Below are 22,701 nucleotides of genomic sequence, written 5' to 3'. Positions count from 1 at the left end.
AGGGGAAGAGCCTGGCCTGGTTCTTCCCTGGCTGCAGGAGCCGAGTGAGCCCGCGCCTCCTGCACCCTCTGTGCCTGGGCCTCTCGCCTCTAGGACAGGACAACCATCCCATTCTTCGCCCTCACCAGACTCTCAGGGCCCCAGTGTAGACTGTGGGAGGGCAGGACAGGGATGGGAAGAAGAGGTCTGGAAGGAAGGAATGTTCCAGGAAGACTACAGAGCGGATGGGATGGGGGTAGCTGACCTGCGGGGAGGGCTGAGGAGGGGAGGTCAAGCAGGGTTGGAGGGCGGAGCCTCGCGCTCCCTACAGCCCCGCAGGCAGCAGCCCTTCCCCTGACTCAGGGCAGAGAAAGCTGCTCAAACGCCTCCTGACACCGAACACAGAGCTTAAGAGCACAACGTTTTTATTAACTGCTCATTATTAACTACTCCAGGCATCTAATCAGGAGTCCCCGAACTCCAGCCCCCAAGGCCAGACCTGCAGCAGCTTGTTTGGTGCAGCCTACTGAGGTAGAAGTGGTGTCTGCCTTTCGGTTTTTTCTTTTTGGTGTTTGCCTTTCTAAATGGTTGGGGGGAAACAAGGAAAGAAGCATTTCATGACATGTGAAAACTACATGAAATTCAAACTTCAGAGTTATAAACCTATTCATCACATACTATTTATGGCTGCTGTTTTGCTCTAACGGCAGAGGAAGGCCGAGCTGAATTCGTGAAACCATTACACCCACGAAGACTAAAACACGCACCCCCATCTTCTTAAAGAAAAAGGTAGCAAACCCCTGCTTTGCACAGATTTAATAATGAATTCCCATCACCATATATGTCACTATAACCCAGGCTCCAGTAAAACCGAAACTGTTTCCTTGTTCTGATAGAATCATCCACCACAGAGCAATGCACTGCTGAGCGCGTCTGGGGGTTGGAGAGCTGGGGAGGGGGTGGGGCCCACAGCCTGAGCACGGGGTAGGTGGTGGTGGCCTTTGCAGGGCTGCACACTCACAGTCAGAGGAGCACAGGGTTTTTGTGGTTACAGTTGTAACCATGCAGGTATATTCTGATCCTTTAGCAAGAAGTAAGTGAACTGAGAAGCAATTTATTTCAAAATTTCCAACAAGGTACCAGAACAGCACCACACACAAAGCCCTCGGTTGTGTGGCAAGAACTAAGAATGTACACAATCCCTTTCTCCACATTCACTCTCCATGGGTGTCCAAGCCATGGCCCTCAGGCTGTGTGCGGCCCCGCACAAAATCGTAAATTTACTTAAAACGTTATGAGATTGTTTTGTGATTACGTGTCACAATGTGTTTAACGTATGGCCCAAGACAACTCTTCTTCTTCCAGTGTGGGCCGGAGACGCCAGAAGGCCAGACAGCCCTGTGACAGGGAGCCAACACAGAGCACCTTTTGCCATGTGTTTGCTATGGCGTGGCCGCCCGTCCTCTCCCCTTCGCCAGGTCTCGTACACTTGCACATTAAAACTCCTGATGCAGAACTGCACTTCCGTGTCGCTGACCCGTGGGACTTCGTACAGTGGGACTGGCTGTTCCGTGCACCAAGCACCCACTTCTATGCGATGTGGGATGCGTGTTGTGCTGCAGCAGGCAACCCACAGAGAATGGAGCTCAGATTTCAAAACAGACGTAGCTCCAGAGGCGAGCATCCAGAGAGGAGGATCAGCGAGGCTGTTGGGGGCACCTGTGAGAAGTAGCAGCGGGTGCAGGCCGTGAGTCTGGAGCCCGCCAACAGGGCTCAACCGGCCCCAAACCGCAGGATCAGCAGGACACCTCTCCAAGGAGGAGATCAAACCTGACCTCCCAGGGCTGTCCCACCTTCCGGCATCTCTGGGCCACACTGGAAGAAGAAGAGTTGTCTTGGGCCACACAATAAATACATTGTGACACATAATCAAAAAAATCTCATAACGTTTTAAGTTAATTTACAATTTTGTGTTGGGCCGCATTCACGGCCATCCTGGGCTGCATCCAGTCCGCCGCCCAGGGGTTGGACACCCCTGACATGAGCTAGTTCTTCCTTCTCACCCTTTCCTCCCTCTGGCAATCAAAACTGAAACTGAAGCTAACAAAGAGGATCCCAGAACTAAACGACGATTCACCAGTTTCAGAAAAATAATTCTGAACTGATATTAGCAAATAATCCCACTAGATGGCACTGCTGATTTCCAAATCAGAACCCCAGGAGGCCAACCCATCCTAAGCTTCCGAAGGAAAACTGGAACCAACCAACCTCTGGCACCCACTTCTGGCCTTACCATTGCTTAGAAAACGGTTCAGACAGTAGAGTGGAAGCAACAATGGATCACCTTCGACTGTTGATTGCTTCCAAATAACTACGAAATATCAGCCCGCATGCATTCCACACGTATTTCTACAGCGCCCTCTAGGCGCACACAGGCCAGCAGGAGCATCGACACAGTGGGGACCTCAGCACTCCAGCGTGTGCTCCCCCCACTTCCCATAACAAGGCCCTGAGCAAAGCTTTCCGCGGCGTTCTCCTCCGCGGCAAAATGGGGACAGATGTTCATGGCAGTTTGTGTGTCGTGCAGCTACTGTGAGGATTAGAGAACGGACACACGTGAAGCAGGAAGGGCAGTGCCTTGCACGTGTTGACTGTGTACGTGCTGGTACTGCCACGTGCAGGCGTTGCTTGGGGGGGTCACAAAAATAAAAATGTGAGTCAGACAAGGATCCTTCTCTCAAGGTGTTTACACTCTGCAAAGTAAGAATCAATATACATAACCACGTGTAAGAGTAGAAAAGGATAGCTCTTGGAAGTAAATATGAAATGCTGCAGAAACAGAGAGCGGAAAGAGAGTATTTTCCTCTGGAGTCGACAAGAGAAGAGCATGTCAACAACAAGGAGTTTTTGTGCCAACACTCGAACTTGGAGAGGTTCTGGACTAGCAGCTTAAGTAGAAAAGGGGTTCCCGCTCAGCTCCACCCTGCACCCAGCCAGCATGTGCCAGGCCCTGTGCTAAGAGATGGGGACAGGAAGAGCCCTCCGTCTGGGAGGCACAGCAGTCACTGTGCCTGGCAAGGTGCCGATGGCAGGAACTGCTGCTGGGGGGATGTCAAGAGAGGTGAATACAAGACAGCAGGGACCAAAAATAATCCCTGAAGGCAACAGCTGTTGGTGCACAGGGTCCTCCCACCCTGAAAGCCCCCAGGAGGGGCCTGGTCCTTGTCTTTTCAACAGTCTGAAATCAGTGAGGTGGGTGCCAACTATTCCTCCACTCAACCCATGCAATAATATTGTTCAGCAGAATCTCCAGAGAGTCAGATATTACCTCATCCCCTCATATAAACTCTTTTTTAAAAATATATTTTAAAATTTATTTTTAGAGAAAGGGGAAGGGAGGGAAAAAGGAGAGAAACATCGATGTGAGAAACACTGATCAGTTGCTTCTTGCACACACCCCATCCAGGGGCCGAACCCGAAACCCAGGTATGTGCTCTGATTGGGAATCGAACAGGAGACCTTTGGCTTTGCAGGACAATGCCCAGCCCATTGAGCCACAGCTCCCATAAACTCTTACATGAGCCTTTTCGGATGGCACAGACCACCTGGATATCAGGCAGCTCACCACGCTCCCTAAATGAATGAGTAAGTCTCCTGAGGTCATGAGAAAAGCAACCACCAAACTCAGGCAATTGCAGGGGAGAATGGGATGCCGGAAGGTCAAGGCCACCTCCCCAACCACTCCATGCCAGCCGAGGCCTTGGTGAGATGGGGCCAATCTGGGCTCTACAGCTTGTGGAAGTTGAGAATAACTGGGAGGAAGTCCAGTGGAAGGTACTAACAGCTGAAAAAAACCTCTGAATAAGAATGTGGAGTGACTTGGCCTGGGTGCCAGATGACTGAAGGTTGGCTTATCGCTGCAAGGAAGGGAACTTGTATAAGCAACCACTGCCTTACCCCAAGACAGCGAGAGAAGGCGTGGGATGTCTTAAATCCCTCCTGTTGCAAATTCAAACTTTAGGTAAAAATTATTGCATAAATTAAATTCTGTTACCTAGGTGGGGAAAGTGCTTCTTTAAATTCTGGAATGTTCCTGGGGGAAACCAACTGAAATGGCGCGAATCTGGAACCCCAGTTTTGTTCTTCACCAGCCAGCTAGTGCTCAGAGCTTATGCTCTAAGGTCACCGTGGACTAGCAACATTGCAAAGGAAGAACAGGGAAAAAAACCCTTGTAATCTGAGCCAAAGCACACGTCAAAGGGCAGAAATTCACAGGCTATGCCGGCTGCGTAATTCCCACGATGCCACTGCGCGCCCATCCTCCCTCCCCTGACCCGGGACCCTTGCAGAGAGGACAGGAAGGTGTCCTTCTGCCCTCTGGACAGTGCAGGGTCACTGCCATGGAGACTGAGCCGGTGCTCCCTAAGTAGGAAGAGCTTTTCTCTCATGGTTGGCCTCCTAAACCCAGAAGGGGTTTTGAGACATTCAGGGAATTCCAAGCAGCTATGGGGATGTGTGAGCTATAGTTTAGTATTTCCCGAGTCTAATGAAAACTGTGCGTTTATCCCCACAAATTTAAATGTGTGGACTAATTTATCAAGTTTCTTTGCTTTTCGCTGAATCTGAGCAACCTAGTGCGTTAGCACCAATTAATTATCTTATGCTAACCGGAATCTTCAGAAGCCTCAGAGTTGCTTTGACTGATATGTGTCTTTGAAGAATAAAAATGAGGAAATGAATTATTTTAGGCAGTGAGAGTAACAGAAACAGCACGAAGACAGGCAGAGACAGGTTTGTTCCAGCTTTGGCTCTTCCTGGCCCTGAGACCTTGGCCAAGACATTTGTGCCCCTTCAGCCAGGGCCCCGAGGACTGGGACAGTGCAATACCTCGGGGCGGAGGTACAATTGTGAATAATCCAGTCACAATATCTGAATGCAGAATTTGGAGTCAGAAAGACACAAGCTCTAGTCCAGACTCTGCCACTGAGGATGACAATGGGCAAACTATTTAACTTTTCTAAGTGTCAGATGTGGGTATGCCAAGGCTTTCGGCCTCAGGCCATGAGGATTAGAAATGGTAGAAATCATCTACAGAGAGGGCCTGGGCCTTGGTGGGTCCTTCATAAATGGCAGACATCCTTTGTACCTAACATTCACAGTTAGTTTGGCACATAACTATTTTCAAGCATTGAATGCTTGGGAGGAAGATAATAGGAGAGACCCTTATGGTGAGAATGTTGAGAGCCCCTGACCTGAAAAGCAGAATCAGTCACGCCATCACTGACAAAAGAGACGTTGCGTTTTCAGGCTGAATTGCACACATCTGTGAGATGACTCTGGCATTGATTGTACCCGTTCAGTTGAAGCAGAAAAGGGTGTGGGAGAAGCAAGGCAGGTCGCACAGAAGCTGAGAATAAAAGAGAATAGTTTCTGTTTGTCATCTGGCAAGTGTGGGAAAGTCCAAGAATAGAAAATAAGTAAACAGATGTGATTGGGGGCACTGCGGATGACTGTCAACTTCTTACATAGCACACCTGATTATTTTCAAAATCTAATTAGAAGAGAGCGTGCTCTGGGTGAAAACTGAGTGTATGTCTACAATGTCAGCAGGACTTCCCGCTCAACAGCTCCATGGGAACCTGCAAGGTGCCTACCTGGCCAGCGAGTCAGGGGCTCAGATTCCAGTTAAACATATATCTTTTATAACTCATTACAACTCATCAACACTTCTCTATTTAATAGTTCTTTCACTTGTACACATGATTATGTCTCTGTCTTGGAAGGCAGGCAGGAAGGAAGGAAGGAGGGAAAGAAGGAAGGAAGGAGGGAAAGGAGGGAGGGGGGAGGGAGGTATCCTTTTACAAAGGGTAAAGGATCCCTCACCCCAATAAAATTCTAGACCTCTCTGCACACACACTTAAAAGAACACCAACCCCATTACATTCTCAAAGGGGCCTGAAAAAAGGGGCAAGGAGAACTGTGTCAGCTTAATCTCTCTTCAATTGCTCTTAGCTAAAGGAACACACTGCTTTTTTCCAGTTTCCCACATTCTAGTAGTTTCCTTGGCTCCCATCACTACTTAAGATTTCCCATCACAGGGAAATCTTAGGCCCTCTTACAGGAGGAAATACAAATTACCCAGGTCACTTAGTAGTGATGTGAGCAAACAAGGTGCTTCCCAGAACTTGAAGTCTTGAGAATCCATTGAGACCGTGGATGGTGGAGTCTCAGAGGCCAGACTTCCGCGCCCCACTTCCTTCCTCCCCAGCTCCCTGTGCCCCTCCTGCCTTTAGGGAACCCCTTGCTTCCCAACCCAGAACCTTAACTTTGGAGGAGGGAAATGCTGGGAAGCTGCAGAGTTCTTGAATGCTACATACTCACCAGAAGCCACTCTGCCCATAGATGATCCCAAAATCATTTTGGATGATCATCTTGATCCTGGTCCCTTTATCCAAACTGCTTAAAGTGAGCAGTTCCAGTTCCTTTTCCACTGATTCCTTCTCACAGGGCAAGTCAGGGGACTCTCCAGACACAGTGGGAGCCTCTGCTTGTGTTCGCCACGCATCCCTACTCCCTCCACAGCAGGGACCCTTCCAGGATGTCCAGCCTTTGGACGTCTCTGGCCCACACTGGAAGAAGAGTTGTCTTGGGCCACACATTAAATACATTGCAACACGTAATCACAAACAAGTTTCATAATGTTTAATAAACTTGTGATTTTGTGCTGGGCTGTATTCACAGCCATCCTGGGCTGCATGCGGCCTGCGGGCCATGGGTTGGACACTCCTAAATCTATACTCTCAACTGTGATGTTTTATTTTCTTTTTAAAATTTTTCCAATTTTGTTATCCCCTTTATCCCCCTCCTCCCTGCTCCCCCAACCCTCCAGCATTCCCCACCAGACACATTTAGTTCATGTCCATTAGTTGTATATGTAAGTTCTGTGGCTTCTCCATTTCCTATACTATTCTTAACCTCCCTCTGTCTATTTTCTACCTACCATTTATGCTACTTATTATCTGTACCTTCCCCCCTCCCTCCCCCTCCCCCTCCACACTGATAATCCTGCATGTGATCTCTATTTCTGTGATTGTATTCTTGTTCTAGTTTGCTTCATTTTTTTTTGTTTTTTTTTTTAGGTTCAGTTGTTGATAATTGTGAGTTTGTTGTCATTTTACTGTTCATAGTTTTGATCATCGCCCATTTCTTAGATAAGTCCCTTTAACATTTCGTATAATAATGGCTTGGTGATGATGAACTCCTTTAACTTGACCTTATCTGGGAAACACTTTATCTGCCCTTCCATTCTAAATGATAGCTTTGCTGGATACAGTCATTTTAAATGTAAGTCCTTGCCTTTCATGACTTTGAATAGTTCTCTCCAGCCTCTTCTTGCCTGTATGGTTTCTTCTGAGAAATCAGCTGATAGCCTTATGAGCACTCCTTTGTAGGTAACTCTCTCCTTTCCTCTTGCTGCTTCTAAGATTCTCTCCTGATCTTTAATCCTGGGTAACTTAATTATGATGTGTCTTGGTGTGTTCCTGCTTGGGTCCAATTTCTTTGGGACTCTCTGGGCTTCCTGGACTTCCTGGAAGTCTATTTCCTTCACCAGATTGGGGAAGTTTTCCTTCATTATTTTTTCAAATAAGTTTTCAATTTCTTGCTCTTCCTCTTCTTCTGGCACCCCTACGATTCAGATGTTGGAGTGTTTAAAGTTGTCCCAGAGCTTTCTTAGCCTCTCCTCATTTTTTTGAATTCTTGTTTCTTCATTCTGTTCTGGTTAGAAGTTTATTTCTTCATTTTGTTTCAAATCCTTGGTTTGAATCCCCATTTCCTTCCCTTCATTTTTGGTTCCCTGTATATTTTCCTTTACTTCATTTTGTATTGCCTTCATTTCTTCCTTCATTTTGTGACTGAGCTCAATCATTTCTGTGAGCATCCTGATTACCAGTGTTTTGAACTCTGCCTCAGATAGGTTGGGTATCTCCTTGTCACTTAGTTCTTTTTCTGGAGTTTTGATCTGTTCTTTCATTTGGGCCATATTCCTTTGTCTTGACACACCTATTATGTTGTAAGGGGCAGAGCTTTAGGTATTCACCAGGGTGGGGCGGCCCTCTTTGTTGTGCTGTGGCGCTGTCTGTGGGGGAGGGGTCAGAGAGGGAACAATGCCACTTGCTGGCTCTACTCTAGCCCTACTTTCTGTCACTTCCCTCATTTCCCTCAAGTGGATTGTGGCCTTTCAGATGCTGATTCCCAGGTGGGTGGGTTTGTGTATGTTCTAGGACCCTGTGGGCCTCTCCCACAGACTCTCCTGTGATCCTGAGAGTTTCTCCCACTGCCACTGCTCCCACAGATTTTTACATCCACAGGTTTTGAGTCTTTAGTTTCCCATCCTGAAACCCTGGGTTCTGTGGTCTGTCTTGCTTCCCAATGGTTCTTCCCAGCTTATCGGCCCACAAATGTGGGACCAACTGGTCCACCAGTCACCTCCTTGGCTATGTGTCCTCTCCGCCTTGGCTGCGCATCTGGGCCCCTCCTACCAGTCTGGATGAATGTTTCTTTAACTCCTTGGTTGTTTGACTTCCATGAAGTTTGAGTATCTGGCAGTTCTGGTTGTTTTTTGTTTTTAAATTTGTTGTTGTCCTTCTTTTGGTTGTTCGAGGAAGTGAAGCATTTCTACCTATGTCTCCATCGTGGCCAGAACTCCTGGGCTACTTTCTCCAAATCCTTGGCGTATCAGTACATGTGCAGATCCACTCACCTGTGATGTTTTCCAAGAGGCCACAGATGAAACACAATGTGCCTCCTAGCTAAGAGGTGTGTGTGTGTGTGTTATCAAAGGTACACAACCATCCTCAGAACGTCAGGTCAGAATCCAGTCACATCCTCACCACACTTGGTTGACAGAATTCAAGCCAAGAAAACTTAATGTTTTAGGTTGTCTTAATACAGAAAAATGCACGTGTGGTTTCTGTTGGGCTTCTTGAAAATTCTGGAAATGCTTAAAGGAAACCCTCCTTCCAAGGAACCGCTAACTTTGATAAATATAGATGAACTGCTGTTTGCTTCAGCTCTTCTTGGCTTTTCTTCTACCAACCTCTGAAAAGTTGCTCCTAGAGTTCTGACCACAGTCCCCTTCTCTTCTCAACACACTGTCTCTAAACAGTCTCATCCAAATCCGTCGGCTTCAACAACCCACATGTTGACTCCCTCATGTCTGCCACCAGCGTCGACTGTTCGACCAACCACCAGCTCCCTGAACCCACCTGTTTACAGGGCATCGCCAAAACCCTGACACCCCAGGCTGCTCAAACACATGTCCAAAACAACCCCCACTGCTTCCCCATGCTCACTCTCATCTCTTTTATAAGTAACTCATCTCTGCCTTCCTCAGCTCAGCTCCCTGCATCACCACCTACCTGGTTAGCTCTCCAATCAAGGAAGCTCTCCTCTTCTCCCTGCCTCCCACCTGTCCCTAAGTTCTGTTGCTCCTACTCTGAAACATCTTTCATATGCATCCCTTTCTCTCTCTCTCCCCACTGTCCCTACTCTGGTCCAAAGGCCAGGACCAGACTGGCTGCATGAGAATCACCTGGAAACTTTTTAAAAAATAGGTTCTCACTCCCTCACTTGCTTTAGATTCTGATTAATGGGGCCTGGAGGACTTTTTAGCACACAACCCAGGTGTGCTAACTATTGAAGTCCTACCCCATTAAAATGGCCCCTTGACTGTGCTGATAAATTTTAACAACCAGCTGGGGGGAGGGCGGGGGCTGATTTATACCACATGCTGAATTCCATGCAGTAAATACTCCTACCACCGTCGGTTTGAAGCTGCTGACATGACGTTACTAAAGTCACACCTGGCACATGCCAGTGGCCCCAGGACACGACTGGGCCTCAACCACACATTATCTTCTAATATAGCTCTAAACATGCCTCTTCCTGGGTAAAAATTCTTGGACGGTTTCCTCTAAAGTCACAGGTTGTGGTCCAAAGATCTTTGCCTCACACGAGGCCTTACAACATGAAACCAGGTTCCTCTTCCCAGCTTCTCAACTTCCTCCGCAGAGAGTGTGGTCTAAGCCTCCAGCGTCTGTTTGCACCAAACCGCTGTGTCCCCCAAATAAACGAGTGCACTCGTTCCTCCCGGCTTCACTCGTACTGTCCCTCTGCTTTAAATGTCCCTTCTGCCTGACCCCACAGACCCCACCTTATGACTGCATCTTCCAGTCGGGCCAGCTGAGCCCCACGTCACACAGAAGCCTGGCTGTCTCTGCCCTCGGATGTGTCCATGGCTATTTCAGTGATTTCCTTTTTTTCCTGCCTGAGCCGGAGCTCTGCTCCCTTTGGCTGTGACAAATCCAACCAGCAATGATAATGGCAGCTCTGCCCAAGCCTTGAGAATGTATGGGCGGCCTCGGAGAAAACCTCCTCTGCTGTAAACGCTGGCTGCTTTTTTTTCAGTATTTACTGTATTCAGGATACTGCATATGAATACGGTGTATTTAATTCTAACAATAGACCTTCACATTTAAACAGTGCTTTCCCGTCCACAAAGTGCCCCCATGAACATTCTTCTGCCTGATCTTTCCAAAGTCACAAAGTAGATAAGAAATAGAAGAAATATCTATCTATCTATCTATATATATATATATCTTCTGATCCCTGTTTTAAAGACGACGAGCATGACTTGTCTAAGAGCGAAGTGTTGGTAAGCTAAAGAATGAGAATTTCAATCCAGGTTTTCTGCCCCTGAAATGTTTGTTCTTCCGCTTGGAGCTGCGAAGGGGTGGGTGGCAAAAAAGACCTCAGTGACAGGACAGAGGGAGATCTGGATTCGGGGGAGGGCTGGGAGGAGCTTGAACATTCATTCTGCTGAAGCCATCTCTCCTCTCTGCCTGCAGGAGGCAGCCCATGGTCAGGAAGCAAAAACATCAGGAGAGTCCAGTGTAGCAAACTTGACATGAAAAAGGACAAGTTTGCCCTGACCAGTCAACGGCACTGATGTGAGATGAGACAGTTTGCAAATAATGGCACTTACTATAAGGTCACAAGGCCACTTATGAAACGGTAGAAATAAACAAGTTTTTGACCACACCTAAGAAAAACAACTTATGCCTAACAGTTGAGCTGTCTCAACAACCTGTTGGTGAAAAGCTATAGGCAAGCCAACTGAGATAGAGCAATGTGCCCAGGGAGAGGGCAGGACTTCTTAGAGCTGGAGCCAGGCCTACATAGCCTTCCAGGAGGCCAGTGACGTGTTGGCCTGAAGCCCAAGGTGGAGTCTTTGGTGACCAAAGAGACCAGCACCACCCTATTCAGGCATGGGCTGGACTCAGGAGGGTGGCCAGCTGCAGAGAGCAGTTCAGGTGTTCTGGGGGCCTGGTCACGGAATTAAGTTTAGGAAGCCGTCCCGGTGGCCACAGCAATGAGATTCTGTGGCCAGCTTTAGCAGGAACAGCCTGACTCAGGAGCCAGCCTGGAGTAGACTGAGTCAGCGGATTCTCTAGAAACAACTGGGGAATTCCCATATGAATATTTTAGGAGCCCAAGAAAAAGTGGCAAGAGTCTATTTTACATATGATTGAAGATCAAAGTCAGGGATAAATATGTTTTGAAGATGTTTTATGACTATGGTTTCCCAACTGATAGTTAATTTTGTCACCACCTGTCTGTTCCCCTGTTGTTAGCAGACAGCAAACCTCTGAAACAGAAAGTGTGTGAGTCGTGGAGGTAAAAGGAAGGGAAGACCCAGAGGCCTGGCCTTGTGCCCCACAGAGCCAAGGAGTTCAGAGGCCGATGCATCTGGAAAGAAGGTCGAATACTCGAGCCCTAAAGTACAAAGACACACGGGGGAGGGGCATTTCCACAGAAACCCCATCACAGACAAACTGTAGGACACGGGAGGGAACGCCAAGCCCAAGGGCAGACTTCGAGCTCTGCACGCCTCAGAAAGAGCCCTTTCAGCTTCCCCACTGCCCCCTTCCCCACCTCCCTCCTGTGCCTACCCCCCACCCAACTTCATTGCCATTAGGCCCACGAAAAACTGGTTTATGGTAAAATTGTACCTTGTGTGTATGCATTTTTTTCCACTTAGAAGAAATAAAAACAGTCCAAACCAAGAACTTTGGTCACTTACCAACTCTCAGAAAGCCACTCCAGGGCCTGGGAAGAAACAGGACACCGGATCAGCAGGGTGATCCGTTCCCGTCCTGCCAGTTTCCCACACAGGATGAAAGGCCATGTGTTCTCTGCCAAGCACCCTGACAACTTTCTGCCAAGGTGTATCCCACTTGTGGTCACCTTTCATTAGCAGAAAGGCAAGAGGTACTGGATGATTCACAATACCAAACAATAAAAAAGAACAGAAGTTGAATGATCCATAGATCATTTATTTGGGGTTTCAGAATGTTAACAAAAAACATACACACACAATCACTCTCTTGTCCAGTATCCAGTTAAGCCTCTTCTAGTTTGGCTCTGGGACCCGCCCACATAGACAAGGGCATAAAAGTGATTCTAATGATACACAAAGTGGATCATCATTTGTTCATTTGTTCAAAATGTATTCAAAGAATAACGTGAACAGCAGCCTGTAAACAGAGAAAAGGTGAGAACGCTTTGGATAGGCCAGGTACAAGCAAGCAGGCAGCAGACGCGAAGTACCCTCAGACCTAAGCCTGCCCTCAAGAATCTTAGTGTGTGTTTAGAAATGGGCTTGAAGTCTAAAACTAATTAATTAGAAACATCTAAAAGATTGTGACGTAGAAGAAGGGGAAACTAACATGTACTGTGTGCCTACTGTATGTATTTAAAGTCTTTATTTTCTATCTCATTTAAAGTTTTTATTTATTTACTGTTAGAGAGAGGGGAAGGGAGGGAGAGAGACATCGATGTGCAAAAGAAACATCAGTTGGTTGCCTCTCATACATGCCCCTAACCAGGGACCTGGCTCATAACCCAGGCACGTGCCCTGACTGGAAATCACACTGGTGACCTTTTGGTCTGTGGCCTGATGCCCAACCCACTGAGCCATACCATACTATCTCATTTAAAAGTCAGTATTTGAGCAAAATAATATTCATCTCTCTTTTTTATCCAAACTCCATTCTGTTCTTCCCAATTTCTTTATAGGGAAAAATCACAGGAGCACAAAGGGCTAGTCCCACAAGAAGCTCCGCTTCTATTCCGTAATTGCCCATCTGCAGAATTAACACAATGTATATACATACATACACATATATACCCTATGTGTTCTTATCACTCAAAATTCTCCTGTTCTCTGTCTCTCCTGTTCATTGCTCACATTTGAGCAGTGAAGGGGGGTGGGTTATGAGGAGCAGGAAACAACCCTGGTCCTTCACTGTTTCTTTATCTAGGGTCCTTTAGATCGTAAAAAGCAGTCTGCTTCACACTCTTCCCTGTGGCCATTGTCTCCTCAGGAATATTTTAGTCAGAGGACAATAAATGAAACTGCAATGGGCAGGTTCTAGTCCTGAGCTCATTTGGATGAAATATATTGGCATTTGTGGTACCTGGTTGCTCCAAGAGGACAAATATACAAAATGGGCTCAGACTACTTTTGATTTCATCATACTTAAGTACTGAATTCATCTGCCCTTTTTACTTTCCTTCCACTCTCCCCTAGCTGCGTCTGCTTCTTTCAACTCCCTCCTCACTCCCTGCAATCAAGCTTCCATCTCTATTACTTGATACAAACCATTCTCTTATCAAAGGTCACCCAAGATGGCCTAAGGGCCTTTATTCCTACCCCAATTCTTTCAGGCATTTCTATACCATTTGAAATGACTCTCCTTCTCAACAGAGCACACAGGATGAAGACTTGGGTTAAGGGAGCGGAATGAGGATGGAGAGATTTAGGAGGGGAATGACTGCAGGTGATGGGAGAAGGCAAAGGAAAAACCTAGGATGTTCTTGTTAAAAAGAAACAATAGGCCCAAAATGGAGTCACTTGGGCTAAGCCCCACTGAGGCTTAATACCTAACCTAACTACAGTTTTCACCTCTCCTAGGAGTTTAATTTTATTTTTTAAAAATTTTTATTGTATTTTTCCATTACCATTTATCCCCCTTGTACCTGCTCCCTAGGAGTTGAATTTTTAAAAAGATTTTATTTATTCATTTCTAGAGAGAGGGGAAGGGAGGGAGAAAGAGTGGAAGAGAAACATCAACGTGTGAGAGAAACATCAATTTGTTGCCTCTCACATGTTCCCAACAAGGGACATAGCCCACAACCCAGGCATGTGCCCTGACTGGGAATCAAACCAGCAACCTTCTGATTCACAGGCTGGCACTCAATCCATTGAGCCACACCAGCCAAGGCACTAGGAGTTGAATTTCAAATGAATCAGTCTGAAATTTCAACCCAATGGGCTATGGTAAGTGGTTAGCGCTGTCATTTGCATAACAAATGCTACAAATGAATGACTGATTGGATGTGAATGCATATAATCAGCCAGTCCCTGGGCATTTTTAATTTGGAAGGAGCTCAGAGGGAGATTCTAGTGAATTCTGTTTGATTTCAGTTCATCCTAATGCATAGTCATAGACATAAGGGAACCATAGCTTATAGTTTAATCAAATATTTTCTGCCTTCATTCTATATCTCTATCTATTAAGACCAAAATGAACTTAAATGTTTGTTTTCCTACTCTGCTAAGTAGTAAGCATGGCTCTTACACATTACACATTACATATTCAAATGGTGTTTATTGTTGATGTCCGTGGGGCTAAAACATGTCACAATACTCTAACATAAGACTAGGTGCTCACAAAATATTCAGCTATAACAAGTTAAAGTAGTTCTCAAAATATGAGAATTGCGGGAACCTCGTTCCACAAACACAAGCTCAGACAGATGGCATACACACTGCAGAGCACACACAAAACCAATCCTAACCTCACAAATGCCTTGTCTCTCATAAAGACCGTCTTTAAATCTTAACCTGGGCTCTTTTTACAAGTTCTTCTCACTTTTCTTTTTTCTTTAATTTTTAATTATTGATTTGAGAGACAGAAAGAAAAACATCGATTTGTTGTTCCATCTATTTATGCATTCATTGGTTGATTCCTGTATGTGCCCTGACCGGGGATCGAATCCTCAACCATGGTGTATCAGGACGACATTCTAACTAACTGAGCTACCCGGCCAGAGCTTCTCATTTTTCTAAAAGTTCTCACCCTGAATCTCCTCTCCTAATTACACCTGGTATCACAGAATGTCACGCATTTCAAACACGGCAGGCAAGCCTGCCCTCACTCAGCCATTCACTCAGATTCCTTCACAGAGCCTGACAAGCCCTACTGAGAAAGCTGAAATGAAAGCTTCATAAAGCCAGATAACAGGAAGTTCAGATACTACACCACCCCCACAGCTGGTTACGGGTCCCCTTTCCTTACCCACAGGAAGGGGGTCAGGTTTCAGAGGCCACCAGAAAATCCTACGTGACAGTAGAGGCCGCCTTAGCTGATTACACACAGCCCTAACCACCCTTTGGACCGCTATTTTTCCCTGGCCTGTCAACCCCAAATGATTTGGCAAAGGTGCCACAATGACAAACGACCCGTAGCCCCAGTGCTTACCCTGCAGCCCTGATGAATGGGCCCTAAACAACACCAGTATGAAAACACCTCTTTCCCTAAATGGACAGGGAGGGCAGCAAAAGGAAGTCAACAGATAGTGAGAACCGACTGCACGCAGGCCCCTGAGAGACACCGCATTTTTATCTCATTTTCAATCCAGCCCACAAGTGCTCCCCTCTCTGTGCAGGAGGAAACTGATCCTGCAGAGCAGCCCAGGGCAGGGGGCTTGCTCCAGGCTGGGATTTTACTCAGTGAAAACGGCCTGGAAATTGCTCCTGCATAAAAGTCACCACAGCCACTGGGAAGTCTCCTGTCTGTGAGGATCAGTGTCAGCCTGGGCTGTTATCAATAGCATGTTTCAAAGATAACCCTGGAAGAGGTAGAAACACGTTGGATTCTCAGCTGTCCTGAACCATTCTCAAATTCACAATGGTAGCCACCTGTGCCTTCAGATATGCCATCACTCAGCCCTAGCTGGACTCATCTTGTCCTCACCTAGAAGAGGGCAAACCAAGTCTCTGAGTCTCCCTGGAGTAGATGGATCTAACCCAACTGTTGACATGAAGACAAGTATCACATTTAACAGGCAAATGAAAATTTATTGCTGATCATAGTTGAGACATCATCCCATGGCCAAAGAGCAACTTAGCTGCCCTGGGGTTGACAATACACACACAGACACATGTGTGTAATATTTATATATATTAAATGTACATTTATTTTCAATGATTCATTCAGTCATTCATTCATTCATCTTCTTAGCTACCTATCCAGTTAAACTGAATGAGTGTGTTCAGAGACCCTGTAAAGATACTACTGAGCTGATGAAGACAGTGAAAGTGAATTATTTCCCAACAGCACCTGTCACCCAAAGGGGCCTTAACCTAGTAGGCAAAAGGGGCAGGTGCTCCAGGGCTCTAGGTTCGCCATGGCTACGAGAAATAAAGTCAGAAACACACACAGATAATAACCTGAAAGTGCGTAACTTTTGAATTCTTTGCATTAATGGTGCTGATAAAAAACAAAACGGAACTGTTGTTTCCACTGCCCATTCTCTCCTGGAAAAGCCAAAGGGAAGTTCAATGGTCCTTTGTCTAACAGAAAAAAAGAAGAAAAGCAAAAAGGCCTGGTGATCCCATGCTTTGGCCGGGATTCCCTAGACAGCACAGCATGGCCATCCTTGCCTATTCTGTGGAACGAACAGACTAGTTACCAAGGACCACCTTCCACTAGAGAGGGTGGCCTTCACAACCAGATCTGGCCAACTGCCAGGGCACCAAACGGAACCGTCACTGCGTGCTCTCCTTGGGTGCACCTGTTACACTTTTAAATTGTACACGTATTGGTTTGATTTACATGACTACTTAATAGATGCATAATAAAAATCTATTGTCACACAAATGAAGAATGGACACTAAATAAACTACAGGAAATCCTTGAAGATAGAAGCCTGTCAGACTCAGTGGGCCAGCACACAGCAGCTAAGCTGCAAGCATATGCGGAATCTGGACACTTCTCACTGTGGCAGCCTGAACATTGAATGTGTCCCTCCAAGTGAGAAGGGAGCAGGGGGAGGTAAAATCCACTCACAGCTTTTCACAGGGCTGCTGCTTCAAAGGAGTGAAGGCATGCTGAGTCAGCTGCTGATAAGGTTTGGCCTTTACTCTCCATTTCCTGTGTATTTCAATCACCTACATTGTCAGCCGACGTGTACAACCTCAGTGCAACGTCACATATGTTATGCACAATATAGAAAAAGGCCTGCATTAACAGTGACACGACACAACGTCACTACTTAGCTGCATGAATGTGGGCGTGTTTCAGAGTTTCAGTTTCTCATGTGCCAAGTGGACGTGCTCATTACATCTGCCCCACAGGATGCAGGAACAAATGAAGTAATGGGCTCTCCTGCCTTTGGCAGGTTATGGTACCAGGCAATGTGGTAAGTGCTGGGCAAATACAAAGAATAATTACACTCGGGGCCGCCTTCCCGCAGCCTGTGGCCTGGTTGACCACTTTGAGAGGGTTACAGACTATGATACATCGCTGTTGCCAACACTGCTCTCCTTTGTGTCCATGCGGACACCATTCTCTGCCACTGTAAGTCCCAGTGACAAGTGTCCCATCTTTCCTCTGTACCTCCTCCCTGGGCTCCCAGTTCAAGGCTCCACAGTCTATGGCAGCTCAATGACTGGCATCTGTGGCCCGCCTTAAAGGCTGTCATTACACAGCATAAAGGAGGGCCATTTCTCTTGGCAACCCTCTGGCTCTTGGCTTCCACTATAGCCAGGAGGAGGAAAGAATCCACACACCAGAACAACTGCTCCAGCATCTGACAGCTGCAGAGAGGGACCCAGCTAATTCCATCCTCTCCCAGGTCCTTGAAAGACAGCAGAGGAACAAATGTGTCTGCATTCCAGAATGCCCCACTGATTAAATGAAGCCCCACTCCCAACAGGAGGGGAGTCAGCAGCCCCTGTCGGTCCTCAGCTCCTCTCCCATTCCCATCTCTCTTCAAATCAGGGTGTAAGACACTACTTACACAATTCCTGATGTCCACATTTTAGAAAATAAACCAATTCCCTTTCAGCAATGTGTCCAGGTAACTAGTTTTTCAAAGGTGGAAAAGGCTAACCACTATCTGCAGATTTTACCTGGGCCCAGGCCAACCATGAGCCCAAATATTGCTACCTTGTATCACTACCTGCAATGTGACCTTGCAGTCTGAGGCCTTGTTTTGAGACAGATCAACCACTCTCCATCTAACTACGCCAAATCCGACTCTCAAACAGAGACCACCCTTAGAGGAAGAGCAGTCTCAGAGCTCTGGGCATTTGCAATCCGATGGAAGGCACAGGCAAAGAAAAAAGCATGAAAGAAACCAACAGGCTTAAAACACACAAGCAAACCAATACAGAAAATCTAGACTTACAGAAATGGTATAGGAAGTGGTAATTATTCAGCTGCAACAGGACTTCTTGCTTTGCAAAATGATTTTTAATAGAATTTCATGATAATCAAATGTCCTTATAGTCCTTCATTTGTTTGATTATTTGCTCATCAGACACCAAATAAAACAAACACTGAAGCCCTGGCCAGGTAGCTCAGTTGGTTGGAGCATCATCCCAATATGCCAAGGTTGTGGGTTCCATCCCCGGTCAGGGCACATACAAGAATCAACCGATGAATGCATAAATAAGTGGCAGAACAAATCAATGTTTCTCTCTCTCTCAAATCAATAAACAAAAATTTTAAAAATCAATAAATAAAACAAACACCGAATAAAATGGCTCTGCCTCCCATCCTATGATCCAGTAAAGGATTCAACAGGACCAAGTAATCACAATTTAGAAACATAAATATAACAAATACCTGAGTCAGACACATGTCCTAGAGGAAAGGATAACTAAGCCAAGATCCACAGGAGAAGGACAGGGGGTGGCAAATTGGGTCAGCGTCCCGAAAGAGGATTTCTATCCAAGGAACAGTATCTATGAAGACCTGGAAATAGAAGAAGGCCCTCAAAGGTTAGTTAGGCTGGAGGCAGAGTCCTGGGTGCAGTTCTACATAAAGCAGGAGGTGGAGCAGGCATGAGATCATGAAGAGCCCTCGGGCTGCAGAATTAAAGGGGAGAAATGTCCTGACTGGTGTGGCTCAGTGGATTGGGTGTTGTCTAGAAAACTGAAAGGTCACCGGTTCGATTTCCGGTCAGGGCACATGCCTGGGTTGCAGGCCAGGTCCCTGGCCGGGAGCGTGTGAGAGGTCACTTTCTTGAAGAAAAAAAAGGGAGGGGAGGAGCTGCAAGGTGGTCACTGAGCCAGGTAGAAGGGTGCTTGAATAACACTCAAGCGGCGTTGATGGCCTAGAGAGGTGCACCAGTGGTGGTGATGGGACAGGCTGAAGAGCATGCTCCCCCAAAGGAGGGAAGCCTCGGGACACTGACGGGCGCCAATCCTCAATGCAAGGAACAGAGAGGGATTGGCCAGAGGGAAAGATGAAGGATTCAGGTAGGGATGGACCAGCTGAGTTTTGAAGAATATCCCTGTGGAAATGCCCTGTGTATGAGCCTAAGGTTCAGAAGAGATGAGGTATGAGATACATAAATGTGGCAGTTGGCATCACGTAGGAATAATCAAAGCCAAGAGAGTGGATGAAATGCCCCAAGAAGAGCATGTGGATTTGGAGGGGGTGGCGGGGGGAAGGAGGAAGAGGAGGAGGGGGAGGAAAAATTAAAAGCTTGGAGTTAGAACCTTAAGTGCACCAACACTGAAAGGACAGACACGAGCAACCCGTAGATGATAAAAACTCATCTATCAGATTGGAAAGTGACATCTGATAAGTAGTCAAAGACACAATGAACCACTACACCACCGACACTAACCAGAGGAGTCGACTCTGAGGCCTCCCAGACCCGCCCCCCCAAGATCTCACTTTTACTAACTAACGGTAACGACACAAGTCTTCAAATCCATCCACTGACTTTTGTCTTACAAGACAAAGAAGAAATGTACTCCGTCCACCTAAGAAATGAGGAAGAAAAGGAGGCCCAGAGAGTAAGCAGCCTGCTCAGGACCACACAGAGAAGAGACGAGCGGGCCCAGAGCCTGCACCCCCTGCTGTTGCAGATGGCCCCGTGGACTGGTGCTGGGCAGCTGTCCCAGGAAAAACCATCACCCTGCCTGTCCTCAAAGACACACAAGGCCTGCCTGAGTTTTCTGGCTGCACCGATGAAGATATGGCTCCATCTTGGGTACAGATGAGCTCCCCGGGACAGGGGATGGCTGAACGTGTGGTTAGGTTGTGGGAGACCTGTACTCTAGAGGCACTTCTGCCACTGTGCAGCTCCGTGGTTTTGGGCTGCTCTGTTCACTCAAAGTTAAAGTGACCACACAAATCCCACCCACCACTAAGACCAGGCTTTCTGAGAGAGACACAGAACCAGAACTGTAGCTACTAGCCAGGGACAGCTGAGTGCAAGGCGTGGCGGTGAAATCTAGGTTGCAAGACCCTCCTCTCTCCTCTCCCTTCCAGCAGATCTTTTCCTCAAACTTGTTTTTTTTTTTTTTTTTTGCTTTAGTCTAAACTCCATATTCTACTGAAGTTACCTCTGCATGTTGACCTCCCACACAGGCTGTGAGTTCCTTCCTCTTACACTATAGCACACAGCACAGCACCCGATTCCCTGTAAGCACCCAATGAATGTGGCAGAACTATGAAAATTACTATGTTATCAGCCTAATGTCTCTGAATGCTAAATAAAAGGCACGCTGACTAGTAGAGGCATTTGGGAAAGCAATTCAAGCATGGAGATGTCACTTCAGAAGGACAGGAATCTTTCCGCATTCCTGAGAACTGTTTGAATGGGCAGCCCACTGTCTACTCTGCTCACCTGTAAGACTGGCCCTGTCTTCTGACATGTGTGGCTGCCAATTCCTCCAAGGCATCCAAAGGGCTGCCCACCCCCAACTGGAGGACCAGGGAGGTCCAAGCAGGTAGTACAAAGCCAGGGCTGCCCTCAGAATCTGGAAGGAACAGCCCAAGTCCCTCACATTGAGGAATATTCTCAAAGGACAATGACCAGATATTTTCTCATCTTCACAGAGGACAAAGCAAAAGAAAACGAGTTGGAAGTGTACCACGATTCTAGGCAGCACTGTCTCAGTTGAATGGTTTCAAGACATAAAGAAGTAACTGAGAGAGGTGCTGCAATCCTCTTTCCTGGGAGTCTTTTTTAAATGACATCTTCACATGTCCAGAGGATGTGGTTCATCACAGACGTAGATGGAGAAAACCTGTTATCACCAAGCGAAGGGCTCGCTGCTCTGTGGGGAAGCCACACCCTGTTCAGAGTGACTCGGATTTCTGCCACGCCATCCAACCCTGAGGATCGGCAAAAAGGTCAGAAGGAGCTTCAGACTGTAACGACCCAGCTAGGAAACAAACATCCATCAGATCAAGGCAGGTAGTTCTGAGCGGTCAGACAGGCACTGACATAGCAGTGTGGGTCACGGAGACCACGAGGACAGGGCTACATGGCTTCTTCTCTGACGAGAGGACCTCGAGTGTTGGAGAAGTGGCTCCAGGGGATGGCTCCTCCAGAAGGAGTGCTTCAGAAATTCATTGTTTCCCTCATTTCACAGACTTATCATTCCTCACCCCTGGACCTATGTTCTCCCTCCCCTTCCACAGGTGCCAGGTAGAGAAGAGAGGATGAAAGAGAAAAGAAGGCCTTCAACTAAGCAGAAGTCGGAGTGAGAACACATCCAGGGAGATAAGGGCCCCTGGCATGCACACTGATGGTTGGGTTAGCGTGATAAAACGACCGACTGTTTTCCTCTTCCCTGCTACCTCAAATGTTTGGGGTAATGAACTCACTATTTCATTACACATGCAATATTCATTGACTTTTACAATGTAGAGGTTTACTTTAAGACAATGGGCTGGAAGACCCTTAGAGAGACTCAAAAATGTGTCACTAAGATAACCGTCCACTATCTTCCAGTATTTTCCTTATTGCTGGGCAAACATTGCAAAGTTTACCACATTACCCATCCCCAAACCAGGACCCCAGGCAAATTCTGGTCCCACAGCTGCAAAAGAAAGGGGGAAACTAAGTGGGTTGTTATTTGTGTTTTCTGGCCCCTTCATTCAGCGCCCTCCTCTCCTGACTAAACTTGCTAAGCAGAAGCAGCAACTGGGGGTCTCTGGGGTCATACTGTGAGGTGAGAGGGGCAGGCTGGGAAACGTGTTATCACAGCAGTGTGCTGACGCAGGGACACCTGAGCGAGAATGTGGAAGCTCCAGAGACCTGACAAACTGGCCCAGGCTTCAGGTGGGAGGCCTATTTCCCAGGCCATCACCGACACGCGCCACCTCAAGGGGGCTTGCCCTTTTCTGTCTTTATTTCGGCTGTACATCAAGAGGTAACAACCAGTCTCACCCCAGTCAGAGTGTGCAGGGTTGATACAGTGAAAGGCTTTTGTCCTCAGGCTAAAGCAATGCCTCAGGGGAGGGCTTCGAATGGTAACACGTGGATTTCCCGATCCCTCTCCTCCCCCACCACCAGTCGTAGCTGGGACACAGCCACACTTTCCTGCTGAGGACTTTGAGTGGTATT

General features: G+C 47.1%; 1 protein-coding gene across 2 annotated transcripts in view; it reads right to left on the bottom strand.

Moving 5' to 3' along the window:
- Positions 1 to 22,701, bottom strand: part of GRAMD1B (GRAM domain containing 1B) — a 156,898-nt gene that overhangs the window by 126,981 nt on the left and 7,216 nt on the right. The gene's annotated exons all lie outside the window — the stretch shown is intronic.

This window comes from Desmodus rotundus, chromosome 7 (assembly GCF_022682495.2).
Source record: "Desmodus rotundus isolate HL8 chromosome 7, HLdesRot8A.1, whole genome shotgun sequence".
In the NCBI taxonomy this organism is placed as follows: domain Eukaryota; kingdom Metazoa; phylum Chordata; class Mammalia; order Chiroptera; family Phyllostomidae; genus Desmodus; species Desmodus rotundus.
This window is presented reverse-complemented; position numbering and strand designations above follow the sequence as displayed.